Source organism: Canis aureus, chromosome 18 (assembly GCF_053574225.1).
Source record: "Canis aureus isolate CA01 chromosome 18, VMU_Caureus_v.1.0, whole genome shotgun sequence".
NCBI lineage: Eukaryota > Metazoa > Chordata > Mammalia > Carnivora > Canidae > Canis > Canis aureus.
Window position 1 is genome coordinate 7,719,397 of NC_135628.1, and position 19,374 is coordinate 7,738,770.

General features: G+C 37.9%; 1 long non-coding RNA gene and 1 pseudogene across 3 annotated transcripts in view; both read right to left on the reverse strand.

Moving 5' to 3' along the window:
• The window catches only part of LOC144288249 (uncharacterized), a 60,828-nt gene extending 44,172 nt beyond the window's left edge, over positions 1–16,656 (reverse strand). For all 3 annotated transcript variants that reach the window (XR_013356223.1, XR_013356222.1, XR_013356221.1), the window contains exon 1: positions 16,518–16,656. This is a non-coding gene — a long non-coding RNA (uncharacterized LOC144288249). The remainder of the gene's footprint in view (positions 1–16,517) is intronic.
• Positions 2,582–2,810, reverse strand: LOC144288248 (TP53-regulated inhibitor of apoptosis 1 pseudogene; annotated as a pseudogene).
• Positions 16,657–19,374: the final 2,718 nt, after the last annotated feature.

The following is a 19,374-nucleotide window of genomic DNA, read 5'->3' on the forward strand; positions in this document are numbered from 1 at the left end:
TTAGTACTTTGGTTTAACACAAAATATCCAATTTTTATGGGAGCCCTTTCTTTGCCCGGCCCATTTCTACTTCTGATTCCACATTCTGCTACAGCATCATTCCCTCCCCCAGTCTATCCCTGACGACCCCTCTACTCCCAGATAAGAGTTGATTATCCCTCTTCTTTATTCATCTTTATCACACACTTTTATATTTATGATTGTTATTATTATCTGCTAGGTTATGCCGCAGCAACAAACTTCCCTAAGTTTTAGTGGTCTATTTCTCATGCATCACATGTTGGTTGCAGCAACTGTAGGAAAAACTGCGGCTCTGATTCATGAATTCCCTCTGTTCCAGGGGTAATCTACTTCTGGGCCATGTCTTTTTCATGGCAGAAAGGAAAAAGCATAGTCGAACCAGGCAATGCTTCTTCAAACTTTTTAGGGATGGCACATATCACGTATGCTCACATTCTCAAAGTCGATGGGGTGGAAAAGATTCCTAGAGAGAGTCTCTGCAGGTCATGTGACAATGGTTGGGTCCTAGGGTCCTTTTTATAGAAGCAGTAATTGTGAGCTATACTGTCTACCCCACTTGTGTATCTCACACAGTGGGGCTCTGTGTACCCTGTGTTCAAGTTCCGTGGCTTTTATCACCAGTATATTTTCTAGCACACCAACGCAACTTGGCAAAATTTCTTGAGAAATGAAATCAGGAAAAAAAAAAAAAAAAAGAAAAAAAGGACAGGAGAGAACAGTTAGTGTCATTGTACCAGGCACCGCCACACTTTATTACTTTGTGTTATAGACTAGGCAAATGAGACTCCCAAGTAAAATAATTTGTGCATAGCAACAGTTCTGAAATGAGAAATACAGCCCGTGTGACTCTACAGCTGCTTCCTGCTTCACCACCCTGCGCTTGTAGACGTCTATAAGCTACAGCTCTTATACAGTGATTTCTTAATATGAACATAAAGAAAAGAGACAGATATGATAGTGCTTTGAATGGTGATTCTATTTCTGCACCATATCTTGCAGTTTCACCTATTCTTATCATACCTCCCACCATTTTTCTATTTCAGGCATTTGTTACATCCCATTTAGAGTTCCATAATAACCTCTTAATTATTCTCCTCTCTCTAGGTTCCATTCTACACCCAAATACTGTTCCCAAAGCATATCTTGTATCATGTCACTCTTCTCTTTAAAACTGTTTCACGGTTTCTAATGATCTGTACTACAAACTTGAGTTTGTGCTCTTAATCTACACTGTCTCACTGTTCTTCTGCAAATCCCTCTGCTGAACTGGTGACATGTTTAATCTTCACTTTTACAAATATAAACTTTGCTTTCTCAGCTCACTCCACCTGGAATAACCCTCCTTTTGCCTTCATTTATAGAAATGTTTTTCAACTTGAAGGCAAATGCTGTTCATTCAATTAATATTGCTCAGGTCCTCACTGGAAAGAGATCTTTCCTTCCTGTATCCGCGGTGCTTTGTAGCTGTAAGACAACTGGAGTTATTAAGAATGTTGAGAGTGGATGTTGATATGAAAACTATCTTCAGATATTTGAAGGATGGTCAACTGGAAGATGGATAAGCTTACTCTCTGAAGCTCTAAAGGGAAGAACACAGACACGCGGATACATGATGGGGAATAGGTTGTATCATCTTCAGTATCAGCCTCAAGAAAGAGTAAATTCTTTTTTTTTTTTTTTTGAAACTAAATGTTACAATTTATTCCGTCTTCATGATTACAGACATTGCAGGGGAGGGCGGGTACACAAGGCAAATAAAACAGACTCTTGTCCCATTTAACCAAATGCAGCGTTTTGGCAGTTTTATGATAATATAGATAGACCTAATTGACTTGGGCTGAAAGCTGGGAACAGCAAATCTCTGCAATTTAGGATCTTATTCCATTGTTACTCCAAAGATCTTAATTCCTAAACTATACTATGAGCTCTGAAATGGTGTGTGCTGCAACATTCTTCAAGCTTTCACACCTTACTCAGAAATCTGACACCTTTTAAGGCAAGGCACCCTTAAGGCTGTCTTCCTCTTGGCTAACCCAGTCCACCAGCAATCTTAAAAATTGTTATATAAAAATAAAACCATACCCCAAGCATTGATTAAAACCGTTGTGCTGGAATCCCTTTTCAGAGCCTTAGCTCCCTGAGAGAAGAGAGATCCAGTTGCTTCCATGAATAATAACCCTAGTACAATCTACCTAATGCCCTTTGAAGCAAACTCAAAAGGCCAGGCAACCCTGATCATCCTGACAAGATTATCAGTATTTACACACAAAGGATATTTAAAGCTGATCCTAGACCAAGTATTGGAACCATAATCCCAAGAAATCATTCAGTTTTAGCAGGTGAGGTTCCCGCAAGGTGCCATAGCACAAGTGAGAAGTCGTCTCAAAGCAAAGAGTGATGGTTCATCATCTTTTACAAGTGAGAGGAAATCAAGGAGGAAAGAAAATTCCCTCCTAAACTCCTCATCAAATCGATGGCTATTTTCACAGCCTTAATTGATGAAATCCAGTGTCCTCAATTTCCTGATTGGAGGAGTCCATTTTCAAGGCGACTGTCAAGTTCAAGAAGAGCTTTCAGGCTTTTCTTTGCCATGGGCCATGAATTCCAGTCCTTCAATGGGAATCTCCTTTTCCTTTATTGCTTTCTGAATACACTGCTGATAGCATTTGAAGAGGTCGGTGCAGGGGTTTCCAGAGCCATCCCCCTCAAGGAGCTTCTTGGCAAACCAACTATTGAAGCACTGGTTGGTTGCGCTTCGTGTCAGTGCAGGCCTCCCCTACGCTATTCATGCCCTAATTCTTTTCTCAAAGGAAGCGTTGAAGCAAAATCTGGATGCTCCTTGATTGTGGATATTATAGGATTTATGACTCAAGCATCATCGTTTATCTTATATTAGTTTCTGCCCATGGCGTTTTTTTCTACCAGACTTGTTTGGTCTTATTTATATTTGTGCCTCTCGTCATATTTTTTTGGATTGGCTTTGTTATGCAAAAGGGGTATGGTTACACATACCACATGGTATAGCTATAAAAATATTTTTTTTAAAAAAGAAAAACTTTCGAGCAAAAAAAGGAGAGTGCCTATCATCCTCCAAATTTTCGCAATCCCAATAGAGGTAGGTTTTAGATTGGGCCTAGCTTGGCTGCATGGACCCAGCTAAAGGGGCCTTGGGGATAGAAGTGTTCAAGTGTAAATTCCCTGCTAGAGGAATTGGCCTCACTAGGAAAAGGAGGAGCCTCTGGATCTCAGCCTCCAATATCAACCTACTCACTGAACGAATTCCTTGCTAAGTTATCAAAAGGGAGGGACAGATGAACATAGGGGAAGGGAAGGAAAAATAAAATAAGATGAAAACAGAGAGGGGGGCAAGCCATAAGAGACTGACTATAGGGAACAAACTGAGGATTGTTGGGGGCGGGGGGGAACTGGGTGATGGGCATTAAGGAGGGCATGTAATGTAATGAGCACTGGGGGTTATATACAACTGATGAATCACTGAATTCTACCTCTGAAACTAATAATAGAGTATATGTTAATTAAATTGAATTTAAATAAACATTTTTTTTTAAAAGGGAGGGAATGAATCACCAAGACACTCAGTTCTATTTCTTCTTATGCTCATAATGCCTTTGGCATGAAGACAAGTACTCCCTAAAAGTGGTAATAAAAGAAAAAGAAGGTAAATGGATCTCTACCATATTCATATATTTATTTGGCACAAGAAGAGAGTAGAAAATGGAAAGAAATCTTTGAACTTTTGTATCCAGTTAGAAACTAATAATTCATGTGCCCGGTGGAAAGTGTGCCAATTCATCATCCATTGTAGGAAATGCAAACATATGCAAGTGCCTGCGTGGCTCATTCAGTTAAGCATCTGACTTTTGGTTTTGGCTCAGGTCATGATCTCAGGGTTGTAAGACCAGTCCCAGCACAGGGCTTAGCACTGGGCATGGAGTCTGCTTAAGATTCTCTCTCCCCCTCTCCCTCTGCTCCTCTCCTTCTCTCTCTCTCTCAAAACCAAACCAAAACCAAACCAAACCAAACCAAACCAACCAACCAAACAAACAAACAGAAAACAAAATGCAAACCAATGACTACCTCACCACTGGGAAAAAGGAAATGTGAAAGACTGGGAAGAAGGGCATGACCCACATATCTGGGATGACTGAGGACTGGGCAAGTCAGATGCCAAAAACCCAGCAGGAACAGAGGAATAGAAACAGAAAGCTAGGAGAGGGTTGGGGGCAAGAACAGGCTGGTCAGCACTGATCAAGGCTACATCAGGGATGGAGCCTGAACATATTTTGCCAACTGAAAGAAGTCATACACAAAAGGCCACAGATTGCGTGATTCCATACATGTGACATACCCACCATATGTAAATCCACTGAGGCAAAAAAGCAGACCAGTTGTTGCCAGGGGCTGGGGAGAGGGGAGAGTGGGGAGTAACTGCCTAAATGGGTATGGATATGCCAAACACCTTAAATGCGATGAATATGTCTTGGAACAAGATAGAGGGGACAGTTGTACAACATTGTGAATGTACTAAATAGCAATGGGTTGTACACTTTAAAAAATGGCTAATGGTTAACTTTATGTGACCCTTGTAAGATTTTACCTCGATTACAGAAAAGAACAGACTAGTTGAGACCACTCTGGGAGGAATGGAATTTTAATTGTTCTTTCTTTCTTTATTTTTTTTCCTTCACTTGTCCAAGATTACAGCTTCTTATTTCGGCCAAATTTAGGTCATATACCTTCCTTCTCATTGTATGGAGGCAATGTAAGAAAGTATCCTCCCCTGAGGCTTCCTAGTGGGAGGCAGGCCCAGGAATTTCATGGACCACCAAGATTACAGAAGAGGAGGAAGATGTAATTTTCCGAAAGTAATAGCGATGCTGTTAGGAAGGGGCAGCGGATATTGGGCATATACAATACCCTAAAAACTCTCTATTGGAAGCCAAAAAAAAAAAAAAAAATCTGTAATCAAGCATAAAACAACCTCTGTAAGGAAAACTAGTAAGATGTCTTGAAGAATTAGAATCCTCAGATATATTTACTACTATTTTTAGAATTCAACCTTTTAAAATATATGTGGTTGCTTTGTATGTAAAACAAATGCTTTGGAATATACAAATAGTTAAAATAAAACTCTTTTCCCTTTGAGGGCATATTGTGCAGAATTCGGAGGATAAATAGAACTGGCATACAGGCCCTTTGAAGTCCACTGGAATGCAACACATATTTTGAAAACAGTATGGGAGAAGACACAGCACAACTAGTTCTCCGCTTTTCATTAATCAGAGTTCTTAGGATTCTTTGTGGGATTGCGTTTTTGTTAAAACTTGGGAATTTAGATGAATTTCCTTGAAGTGTTTGAAGAGGAATTCTTGAAACACAATAATAAATTGACACTTGATTTTTAGAACGCAAGGGGTATAAGGAATGTACTTGCAGTTCATGGCTGGGTCTGTTCCTCTATCCAGTACGTACAGTGTGCAGTGTGATACTTGTTCTCTGGGGCAGCTGAGAAGAGTTGCGCTGGAGGAAGCATTTAAACATTGTGCAAAATTGAACATGATCAGACCAACATGGTTGTCTGATGTATTAAGGAAAAAGCTTAGTCAAAATTCCTCTTTGTGATGGTTTTTATCGCAATGGGAATTTACCTGAAACACAGATGACCTGAATGGTACATTTTTTACCCTAATAAAATACCAGGCAAATATTCATTCAAACAGGGAAGGAATGAACTTCAATACAATTTCTGCTTTCTTTCTTTTTCTTTCTTTTTTTTCTTCTTTCTTTCTTTCTTTCTTTCTTTCTTTCTTTCTTTCTTTTTCTTTCTTTCTTTTCTTTCTTCTTTCTTTTACTGGCATACAGGTCAGAAAATGTATAGGCTTGGATATAATATAACAAAAGAGAAAGATCACTGGGTACGGATTCCAAAGACTTGGATTTAAATTCTGGGTACCACTCTCTTTGTGAGGCCGGGCAGGCCATTTGAATTCTCTTTAACTTAGTTTCCTGCCTTACAGTGATGTTGTGGAGGGTATCAAACAAATGTCATCTATGATATATTTTCTTCTTTTATTTGATGGAATCTTTCTCAAGAGACAGCTACATTTTCTCACAATACTGCTCATGGTTTTAATGCTATTTGAGATAAAACAAAGGACTACAGAAGCTGGTTAATGCCCCAAGTTACCAATTCTAAGAATAGTCTTATCTGTAAAAACCTGTCTTCCCATTGGCAAGTCACATATTTGTTTCCGTGGTGGGGGAGTAGGCAAATCAGACTGAGGATGCCTCTTCCTGCCGATCTTCAGCTCTCATATTCTCCTCACCATACACTTTAGTCACAGTGAGTTTATTTAACATTGGGTCTTAATTCTAGCCAAGCCATCCTCAGTTACCCAGTCTCTGATATGAAAATAAATAAAAACCAGGACAGAGAAGCAGCATGAAATCTGTAGGTCACAGCGTACAATAGTAGGACGGTGGATATGGAATTGGTTGATATTAAATACTAACAGATGGAAGGTGGTGAGCATTCACTTATTCTATGGGATGGTGAGAAATGGGGTGGGAAATAGCAGGTGTGTGTGCAGTGGAGGGAAGGAAAGAACGATGAAGGAGAACAGAGAGTCTGGCTGAAGGTGAGGAATGGGAGGACAAACAGTATCTGTATCTAAGCACAATTGGGTGTACTTAGATTCTATTTTAGATTATGTCAAATAACACTTTTCCCCATGTAGCTGTTGGGAACTGACATTTAATTAGTGAATGACAAGCGTGAAATAGCAAGGTGACATGGAACCACTTAAGAATAAAGCGATCATGATTTCTCTTGCAGTTTATACCTGCAAAAGTATTGTACTGTCCTTTATTAAACCTTCACAATATTACTGTGAGAAAGATAAAAAACAAGAACTAGCTGTTCACTCTTCCTTGTGGACTAAACAAAAGGAATTTGGTTTAAATTGTAGTCAAGTAAAAACGTCTTGGCTAAAAAGCCCATATCTGTGCTAAAAAGGTATTTCTTAAATGAGCTACCCATTTTAGTCAATAGCTATGGAATTTACTAAGTTTCACTTTTATGACACTTGAAGCCAGGGTAATTACATTGGAAGACATACACATAGAAGGCAAAGTCAGCTTTCTACATGGGATCCTTAATACTCCTGTGCCCTCAAATTTTCTCCCAAAGGGCTGTCACATTTCCTGAAATTTTCACATTACTGGCTCTTTGAGAGGAGTCGCTGAGGACCTCTGCAATGGCAAAGAGTATATGCATTGCACCATACATTAATTTTAACCATTTACATTCACTTAGATAATTTTCTCAAAAATAATTCCCAATTCTCTGGAAAAACTCCAAGAAGATGGAAAATGGGACATAATTTTCAACAGACTAGGAAGGTGACTCAAGAATCATTTAAGACAATAGTTACTGGCAGCAATTCCCTGGTGGTGGCTTGTGAACATGCAGATCCCTTAGTGAAGGAGGCCAGCCATTGTGACAACACAAGCCCCATCTAAAAATTGATTATTCATTCAACAAACATTTATGGAACCCATATAATAATGCAACAGGCACTGTTCTTGGTACTGGGGCTAGAGAGTTAATAAACAGACAAAAATCCCTGTCCTCAAGGACCTTAAATTCTAATGGGAAACACAGACAATATACAGTGAGAAGTGAAAAGGATGTGTAGCGTGTTAAATGTTGATATGTGCTCAGGAGGAAGCTGGGGAATGAGCCATCAGATACCTGGGCAGAAGATCCTTCAAACAGAAGAAATAGCCAAAGGCACTGGACAAGCTCATGGGGATAAAAGGAAGGAAACATTCCAGAAGGAAAGATAAAACACTGACATTGCTTCCTCAATTGTTTTGTTTAATGTCAGTCTTGCCTCTTCGAATGAGCACGCAGACATCAGTCCCTGTGCCGTCTGTCTTCCCACTCACTTATCACCCAGCCCTTCCATGCTTTACTCAAAGTATCGTTCCCTACTGGCAATCTTCTAGAAATCTCGTTTCTTCTCAGCCCACATCTTCATCTCCCTCTATCACCATTGACTCTTCATTTCTCTATCTCGGGAGGTTGATTCCTCCATCAACTCTTGTGACTCTACTATTGTTTCTCCAGCATCCTTGGTTTCCAGATCCCTTACTCTTCCAGCAGAATCAGTCTCTACCTGCCAGCTTCGTGATCAGCCCTGTCACCTTCTCCTTAGATGAGGTCTTCATCTATCACCTGGTTTATGGTAAATAGTTTCCTAAATACCGACTCATACTTCCATTCTCTCTACAGCCGGTCCTAGCCCTCCTCCCCATGTACCCACGCTGGGCACTGGATGCATATGCTCGTATGTGTGTGGGGTGGAGGACCAGGTCAGGACCCCAGAACTGCTTCCTGTTGCCACATGGTGCTGCGCTCAGGCCTGGCCCTCCTCTGGCCAAGTAACGTTTCTTTCCAGCACAGTATCCTCCAAGCTGCTCCAGATCTTGGACTCAGTGACTTACAGGGAAGGAAATCTCATTTTCTTCTGGAAGTTTAGAACTCTGTTCTCAGCTTTGTCGGCATTTCCAGCATGCTGGCTGACCTCAGGAATGTCGAGTTAGGGTTAGTGCCAGAATCTGATACCTACCTGGGTACAAACCCCTCAGAGGAAAGTAGGTAAAACTTTTCTAAATATTTGAGGGTTTTAGAAAAAAAACTTTTCTAAATATTTGAGAGTTTTAGAAAAAAAAAAAACCTCTAAAAGTTTTTTCTAAAACTCTCAAATATTTTTCTCTAGATAGTGGGTTTGTTTGCCTGCTTTACCAAGGGAGAATGCCCTTAGGGATTCCATGGTAATTTGTCTTCCCAGGCGAAGTCTAGGTAGGCGGACTTGTTCAAGGATGCAAAGGGCATTCTGTGGCAAAGCTCTCAGTTGAGAAAGTGAGAGAAGCATCCTCTCTTCTCCCACTCAAACATGCAAATTTCATGTCTCATAGTGTGTCCAGCCTCACAAGAATAAAAATAAGAATTGTCCTAAGTTCTTAAGGAGTTTACAATCTAGTTGAGAAGTCTAGGGTTAACTTACCATAAGGGGGAGGATATCTGGGATCCATGGTGGCTCAGCAGTTGAGCGCCTGCCTTTGGTCAGGGGCATGGTCCTGGAGTCCCGGGATCGAGTCCCACATCGGGCTTTCTGCATGGGGCCTCCTTCTCCTTCTGCTTGTGTCTCTACCTTTCTCTCTCTCTCTCTCATGAATAAATAAAGAAAATATTTTTTTTTAAAAGGGGGAGGATATCTCTTTGGAGTCTTTAGCCAACACTCCCAGGTATTGCTGAGGTTATGGCTGTACAGCAACTAAAAGAAGATGACGTATTAAGTTTCAGAGTTATAAACTATGTGACAGTCCATTCAAGTGGAAACATTCAAATAAATAGTAAAGATAAATGAGGCATGGGTGATTTCTTTGGATTTGAAATGCAGATTAGGGTGTTATCTCTACAGTGATGAGAGAAAAGTAGAAGGAATGTCCTGAAGGAAATTAGTTCTAGGTAAAGATTATACTGCATGAAGTTTTGATGTGTAAAAATAGTAATAATAAAAATTAATACTAATAAAAAATAATAAAAATATTTACTCCCCTGAAGTTACTCCCCTGAAGTCCCCAACCTCTCAACAATCTCATGGGGTAGATGGTATTATAATCTTTATTTTACAAATGAAATTCACAGTACAAGTGTTACTCTTCCAACATCATATAGTCGAGATCAAATTGGAACCTAGAAATTTGAACTTCAGAGATTATGCATTGAAGAAGAGGAACAATTGGTTGCTTCTGCAATTTTGTATATTGTTGTATATTGTGAATTTGTTTTACGTATGTATCTGTGAATGTGAATATATACATATATACGTATATACGCATATATACTTGTTTAGTTCTGCTTCAGATCCTTTAACTAATCTTGTCCCTACTCGGGGGAAATTTTAGGATCCTAGGCTCACAGCACAGGGTCTCACGTTGTTGTCTATTCTTGATTCATTCAAGTGTTATACCTAATTTTAGGGACTGAGCTTTGGCCTTGTGATTCACTCCCAGGACCTTTTTATCCAGCTGTATTTCCACTTTGGTCACATGGATAGCATTCCCCTTCTGAATGCTATTCTGTCTTCCAAATGCTATTCTGCTATGAAATTAAATATTCAAGCTGTGTGAACTTGAATAGTTGAATCTTCCAAGTATTTGAATTCACATATGGCTCAGCTTGATTTACCTCTCTCCCACCTGAAAGCCGAAGTTCAAGACACTTTTCAGATGGTAATATCTACTGGCCCTGGTAATTGATTGCACCAGGGGTGAGGAAGTACTATCTACATTGCTACTATCATTTTCTCTCTAGCTAGATAGATGGGGTATTGGACATGAGCCTGCTGTACATTTCTGGCCTGAATCATTGAAAGAACGCTGATGCCTCCATATGGGATATGGAAGGAATTAATAATTGAAGATGAGGCCATGAAAATAATTAAGAATGAACCCAGTCTGATGGTTAGCTGGCTGCTGGTGCCATCGACTAAAATAGAAAATCTGGGAGAGAAAAATGTTTGAGGAAAGCGTAGTAAGTTATAAACATAACATAGATTTGGACACAGAAAGCTTAAAATGCCTTTGAGATTGAAGGTAAATATACAACTTTTGAGTCTAGAAGAGCGTTAGCATTAGAAAGATACAGGAGTTATCCAAATACGATTTCACGTGTCTACAGTGGCAGAGCCACTGAATGGCTTGGGGAGAGAAAAGTGTTAATTCTTAACCATATTTTAAATTCTATCTTAAATAAAAAAAAATGATCATTTTTCATGTGAAAGGTCCATACTTTCTTACATTTATATGAAGGCCAAATAACATTTTATAAAATATTGATATTTTATAAAATTGATATTTTATTAACTATTTTATAGTCCATAAAATACAGAGCAGTGTATTTGCTCTGGATAGTCAATAAAATAGAGAGCAGTGTATTTGCTTTGTAAATGTAGCTTCAACACAAGAGCCCTGGCTTAACTAGATTTCTGCCCTAAGCCCCCACATATGTAGAATTTTGAAGCCACCATTGTATGTCTAATGTATACATTTCTGGACTCTACCTTCATTAATATATTCAAGACTTTGCTGGATACAAATTCAGTACGTTTTAAGAGGAAAAATCTAAATTTTTTTTTTGAGATTTTATTTATTTATTCCCGAGAGACACAGTGAGAGAGGCAAAGACATAGATAGGCAGGGGGAGAAGCAGGCTCCCTGTGGGAAGCCTGATGCGAGACTTGATCCCAACCTTGAGGTCATGACCTGAGCCAAAGGTGGACTCTCAACCACTGAGCCACCCAGGTGTCCTGAGGAAGTTCTACTTTTATTTACTGTTGGACTATGTATATGATAACTAATTTTGCCCTAAAATCACAGGGTCAATAGAACAGAAGGGAAGTAAAACATTATGTGTTTCTGAAACTCAATCTTATGTCCACCATTTGCAGTAATGTTAGAATTTATAAAATGTCAATTTAAAAATATCTACAGATGATAATTTTAATACTTTATTTACCAGTTAATCAAATACAATTTATGTATTTAGTCATGACATGCTTACTAAGTAAGGTAGTTTTACTATCTGCCTCATTTCCATTTATATCGCATTATTTTGTATTCAATAAGGTGACTTTCAAATAAAAATTAGACCAGGGGTTAAGAGAAAGGAGACTCTTTATGAGTGGAGAATGATTATATATTAAATTTTCAGAATAGTATTTTGTAAAATTCTCCTAAAATGCTATGAAATTAAGGAATAATTAGTATGTAACTTCTTTCTTAGAAACTTCAAAATATCTATTGAACATTCAATTAAGTCTCAGTGATCACTGAAAGCGTAATTTCAATAATAAGCATTGTGCCAAAATATCCTTTTCTACCTATAATCTTTCAACTAACTTTCCTGTACATATATTTGGTCATAATCTTCAGCAACTTTCTTCTTATGGAATGCTGCCAATGGGACCCTTTACACAGCCGGATAGGTGGGACACTAGTATAAGGATTAGTCCTGATTTTACTATGAAATGTTTGACTTCCATCATTTGGAAAATTATTTTTACACTACTTAGTGGTTATAACTCTTCTTCTAAGATGTATTTGCCCTTATACATCTTTTTTTCAATAATATGTTTGTGTGTTGCTTGCCTGAAGGGAGTTCATCTTTTCATTTTTGGTAACACCTGGTACAATTCTTAGCGTGTAACAGGAGCTTTATTTTAAGTGTGAACTAGTGGAAGAGGTTTTTTTTTCCATATTTATTGAGTATGATTCATGATTCTCAAGTTATCTTGTTGCCGTTGTTCTGTATTCTCTGGTGTTACAAAAACGTACCCACTTTAGAAAAGAACCACTGGCTATGCATTTTTAAACTGAGCCACCCCTAAGAATATTTTAACGAATATTCCTTTTTTCCTTTTAGATTCAGCTCAAATGTTATCTCTTCTGGGAAGCATAATTTTTAAGTCAGAATCAATCATTCACCTTTAGCTACTAGGCAAATGTGTAATGGGATCTATATGTTGAATATTATTAATGTGGCTTATCCTTTTTGCCTTTGTGAGTTCTAGTCCATTGAAGAGATCTTTCTGCTTCGATGTAGGTTAAGATTTCTTCCAAAAGGAATGAAAAGAAAAAGACAGAAGTAATAATTAGTATTCAAGAGTAGACGTACATCAAGGCACTAGCCTTGATTTCAGTGATTGAGAATTGGACTTTCCAAATTCCATTATGTCTATTGTTAGCACAGTCTTAGGGACCTAGTCCATAGATTTTTACATACATTTTCTAGATAGGAAGAGGACGCAGAAAAAAAGTCCCTTTCTAATCCTAAGGAAATGTAACAAGAAAAGAGAGAATGGGAGAATATGATGAACAGATATATCCCTTCTATGAGTAAAGATATCACTATGTCGAGCAAGACTTTGCCTGATTGAGACTCTGGGTAGAGGGCCTCTCATACTTTTTCTTGTACCATCCTGCCTGGGGCTCAGCCATAATAGAGTAATTTTGAAGGCATTGCCTGAAATTTTATTTTTCCAATTCACTCTTACCCTTTCCTGTGTATTATAGGCCCCCTGGGTAGCTAAGAATCTGATTGGCAACTTGCCAACACTTGGCAGTGTGATGTATTTCTATGAGTGGACCACCTAGGCTGGTACTGAATGGGATACTCAGTTTAGTGTTTATAGCAGCAATATGAGCAAAAGTGAGGCTGAACCTGCTAGGGGAGCAATCTGCACATTGGAGAAGTCAAAAGAATGATTCACCAGTTTCTTGCTCAGATTTCAGCATGGGGGGACCATAGAGTATCCAGAAACTAGGAAATTAAGGAGCACCACTAGGAGCTGGGGAAGTCAGGCAACCATACCAAAGGAATGCCCCACCCCTGCCACCCCTGCTCTATACACAGACATCATGTTGGAGAAGAACCTGGGAGGTGGTACAGAGAGTAAGAAATCTGAGAGACTAAAACGTTTCCCAGGCTTGCTGAATATTACCCAAACACATTATTTCAATTGCCATTTTGGCCTAAGTATTAAAATGGATTGGACAATTACTGAATGCTTCTCCCAATAAACCACAGATGGGGCCTCTTGAAAACCAGATCAGCTATAGACAAAAATAAAGAAACTGTATATTCTATAGGAATTAAATTTTGTGACCCATCTTCATATCTTTATTAAAGTAAAAATTTATTCCTCCCATATATTTGTGCACTATTAGTTCTTTTCAATTCTTTTATAGACAATGATATATGTACCTGTCTCTGAATTAGTCTGCTAGAACTGCCCTAAAAGGATACTATAGACTGGGTGGCTTAAATAATAGAAATTTATTTTTGCACAGTTATGGAGGCTGGAAGTCCAAGATCAAGGTGTCAGCAGGGTCGGTGTCTACCGAGACCCCTCTTTTTGGTTTTTAGATGGCTGTTTCTCACTGTATTTTCATAGGATCTTTTCTCTCTGCATGTGCATTCTGAGTGCCCTTTGCTCTTCTTATAAGGACACCAATATTACTGGATAGGACCACTCTTGTGACCTCAACTAATCTTAATTGCCTCCTTAAAGACTCTATCTCCAAACACAGTCACATTGAGCATTAGGGCTTCAACATATAAATTTGTAGGGGGCATAATTCAGTCTCTGGTGTCTCTATCACGGTATCAGTTATCCGAAAACAGATACCTTGTCATTATATCCCTAATCCCTAGCAAGATGACTGACAAATAGTCAGTGCTTAATAAATGATGAGTAGTAGATGCAAAGGAAAGTAATACGTGCACAATGTAGTATAATGTGGTGAATAAAGGCAGACTTTTGAGACTTGTGTTCAAGTTCCAGCTATACCTCTTATCCAGACCCAGTTTCTAAATCTGTAAAATAGGCATAATAGTACCTCTCTTTGTTAATTATTAGAAGATTAAATGCATGTCTAGTAAATTATACGTGTTCCATAAATGTCAATTATGATTGTTGACATTTAACTGCTTCGTTTGATCAACCTGCTTGCACTTGCATATCAGCTAAAGCCAACACCTCCCCTGTCTGACTAGCAGGGTCAGAGCACCCCGGGTTACCATCAAGGGCTGCAGGCATGGCAGGAAAGTGAGCATGTCACAGAGACATCATCCCAGGCACTTGTTCTCTAGGGATTGTTTCTGTCTGCTTGGGGGTGATATTTTGGCCCTCGGGATGGGTAATATTCTTAGTGTTTTCAGGCAAACTTAGGCTGAATTAATTTTAGAACTGACCCACTTACATATTTTTAAACTTTAGACTACGGCAGCTGAACAGCTAAGTTGGACAATTTACAAACTGTATTATGGCTTATATGGGGCAGGCTACTCTCGAAATAGGACCAAGAGGCTCAAGAGTCCAAGTGAGTGGTTCTTGACAGATTCAAAATATCAATTGAATCCTTAACCCTTTGTCATCTGATGGAAGTCTAGCAGTTTAGAGGGAGGAGGAAGAAAACATGGTTGAGGAATCAAAAACAAAAAATGAAAAATCAAATCTAGACTATCATAGAATAGTTAAATAAATGGAAGTTTGGGCAATTTTCCATTACACTGAACTATAATTATTTGCCAAATTTTTATTTTATTTTAATACCTGGATTAATTTGGTAAACTTGCAGGCCTTTTGAATGCCCAGGAAATGGTATAAGATTTATTCTTAATGGGACAACATTTGTGGAATTCCTCCATGAATCTTAAAATAATCCTTTGAACTACAATTCTCTCCCCTAAACTCCTGATTAGAACTTTGTCTGTATTCCTCAGGTTACTTTTATCATTCAGCGCATTTGGTTTGTTTTACCTCTTCTTCCTCCCTCACCCAGCTGCCTTTCTTGAGATCAAAGGTGGTAACTGCCGTATCTCTATATCTCCTGCAGTGATGTCAGAGTCCTACACATAGTAGGTGCTGAATAAATATTAATGAAATCCAGCGTAACCAGCATGTATTCAGAGTTTACTCCCTGCTTCTTGCTCTCATTCAAGATTCTACTGTAACATTTTCCTACGGAGTTGAACTTGGACTTACAATTTTTTTTCAACACAGTGCTCCAGAGAGCTCCTATCTGCCAGATATGTTTGGTATGAGAACGAAACATCTTTGCTATTTTGGCTCTTCAGTTTCCAGCCAAGATTTTGCCTTGAATTGTAGTCATTCATCTAGGCCCTTATTAAGGATAAATGAAGTGAGGTGTTCTAAAATGAGGTCAAAGCTATCATTGGTGGTTAAAAAATAACTCCTATATTCTATGTGTACTGATAAGAGGTCAGGAACACTATTTTAACATGGGAAAAACAACCAGTTCCTATCAATAGTTGTGACTAAGAAGTGTGAAATAATTACTATCAAGTATTCTGAGTCACCTTAAGTCAAATCAATTGTTTTGATAGTGAAACGTAGGAATAGCCTTGTTTTTGATGGTTTTTATTCAGTTCAGTGTGATAGAATTCCAAGATATTGCCCTACCACTCCCACTGGAAAAATTAGTTTATTGACCACTGTTTTAAAGATAATGGTGTTTTCCTTTAGTCTTTATTTAGTTTAAATTATTTTAAAAGGGGGCACGTGGGTGGCACAGTGGGTTAAGCATACAACTCTTGGTTTGGGCGTAGGCCATGATTTCAGGGTCGTAACACTGAGCCCCATGTCAGGCTCCATGCTCAACCTGGAGTCTGCTTGAGATTCTCTCACTCCCTCTCTCTGTACCCCTCCCCCTCCATGCATATGTGCACTCTGTCTCAAATAAATCTTTATAAAAAGATAAAAATAATTTTGGAATCATTTGACACTATTATACGGTTTCTAAGAGTAGCTACAGACCTTTGCTTCAAAATAAATTATTTCACTCTTTTAAAAATTTGGACAATATTTATCTTGTTAACTTACTTTTATGTGCGTGGAGATCTATTTCTCTTATTGCTTCCTGGGGGAAACAGTTGTGATCATGTGTGCATGGTGAGGGGAGTTAAGAACACTTGGCCACACTCAAGGACATACAGTGGAGGCAGCTCTTTGTGACTAGATTCTACATTCTCTTTTGATCAGAGTTAAGAAGACTACTCTTGTTAAAATTCTAGTCAGGAGAGTCTGTTTGGGGTTAAGTGGAGAAGGCTGCATAAAAGATCAGCTACTTTCCGCATTCTGTGATGCCTTTATACATGTCGACCCTAATGCTACCATTGCTTTGATATAAGAAAGAAAGAAAGACAAAAGATTACCCGGTCAAGAAAGAATAATGAAATCAGAATAAATAAATGCTCATAATCAAATCTGAAAGTAGTAGTATATCTTCAAAGAGCTGCAACTTACATAGAAAGTTCTATCCTTTTTTCTTAGAAGATACATTACACAGTGGAACTATATTAACTACATATCTAATATCACAAAGAACTACTGTATTTAGAAGGAAACTTAAAGATATTAGAATTTCGTCTCAGCAACTAAAGAATAAATTAACTTCATACTAGGATTTATTTATTGGCAAATAGTTTCTTCCTGTCAAAATTCTATCAGGATCTGATTTTCTAAGCTTATTAAAAGTAATAGGTAAATCAATAATAATTTAGTGAACTTCTTTCCACTGCAACCTCCTTCACATAAAATGAATGAAAACATTCCATGTAACCACTTATTGAAAGAGAAAGTCATAATTTATTGACAGAATCAATGTCTCTTGTTTTGCCTGAGTCCTGCTTTTTTTAATCTAAAACAAGGAGATATTATCATGTGGAAATATTTTTATTTAAGTACCTGTATTTTAAAATTAATTGTAAGGCTTTCTATTCAACTAGAGGTAAGTCATAAAAGGGACACTTTATGGCTGCCAACATTTTGTTAATAGTGAATACTGTGGTCAAAAAACCTGAAGTCATACAAATGTTCCTCAGTGTTTATCAATAGTATTGAATTTATATCTGATTATGGGTTACATTTTGATAGCATGTTACTAGTAACAGATCTATATAGTTCTAATACCAAGAAAATGCTTCAAGGATGTGTTCGTAATTACGATGACTTACTATTTATTATCTATCTTGTGTGAGAAACATTTCCAAAATATTTATCAATATGGATTAAAACCATTACTCACTAATGATTGATGGAGAAAATTGCCTAAAACTTTACACTTAACAATGACAAAACAAAACTTGTGTAATTAAAAAATGGAAGCATAAATTCCATTCAAAATGGAAATTTCTAAAAAAGACTTATACAGACCCTTTTCCAAGTGCAGGCTGTTTTTGTTCCTAATGGAGAAATCATGGGATAATAATTCATTTCATTAAAGTATCAGTATCCCACGTCTTTAATCTCCCTTAGAAAAATAACTGAAAACTAAAATCGCAGCATTTCCCAACTTTGTGTTTCTGTAACTGTTGAGAAGAAAAAGGAAAGTACTGCATTGCTTGTAAGCCTAATGAGACATTGGGAGTTTTAATGTGTACTAGTTGTAAAGTTCTATTTGATGATTATGCATGATATTTTTATAATTCTTTAGGTAGGTGAATGAAATGTATAAAAGACCGAAGGACACCAAACGACTTTTGCACATCAACATCCCACTCCCCTATGCCTGACACCCTGCTTTGCTTTAAGTCCCAATTCTATTTTCGGTTCTGTCTTTGTTCTTATGACATATTTCGAACTCCGTATGAAGACCTTACAGGGAGTCCATGCGTGGAGCATGCCTGCCACATGCTGGGCAAATAGAACTCACTGTAATTATCTCTATTTTATAAGGGATGAAACTGAGATGCAGAAAGGTTAAGCCATTTGTGAGAAACCACATATAAGTAAGCATTCTTTGAGATGGAGATAGAAACCTTTAATCAAGAAGAGGTTAAAATGTCACGATTCCAAATCTGAAATAGATGGTCTGAAATGGCAGATTCTTAAGAGAGAATAATTAAAGGAGTTGATGCCTCATTGTCTTTAACGATATTCCTTGCTGTTCCATCAAACCATTGAATAGATAAGAGGTGAGCAATAAGTTTCAAGCTGATCTTTTGTATAGCCAGATAATTTAGACAAAAGCTTATAGGGATGGTGTGGAAAGTAAATTCACCTACCTGGCCTCCAAACTCTAACTTTCAGTAGAGGGTGAATGAGTGACACCAGGACACATGGAGCAGAGTAAAATTACTCTGTATATTCTGGTTTCTTTTCTGAAATTTGCAGTGTCAGGCCACAGACCATGTATGCTATGATAATTGTAATAATTTAGGCCTTGGAAACAGATTGCTATGCTACTCCTGAATTTTAGACTGGACAGATGAACTTTGTTCATATTCTATTTTCACCTCACCTATGCTCAGAAGATTTAACCTATAATTATATAAGATGGTTAATCCTAATTCTTTACTACGGTGGCCATAATTTTCAGTGTTTAAAGGGCAAAAGAAAATATCACCTTCCAAATAGGCTAACACATATCTTTTGACCCCTCTCTCCATGTCGGGAATGTTCTGGATAGGAAACCTTATGAGGCACTTCCCCACTCCAATTTAAATTCTGATGACTCTTGTGGGAAAATGAAATAGGCCATTCCTAAATTTAAAATTTTTGCAACCAGGGGGAAGTAGTGACAGTATGTATTTATCACATCTCCTCTAATGGTTCTAATTCCCTGATATCGGTTTTTAATGGATCATTTCCCTCACATCTTTATATTTTATGTGAAACTATACTTGAATATGATCTAATATTAGTCTACTTGTTCATGGATTCATAACTCTCTTTTCTT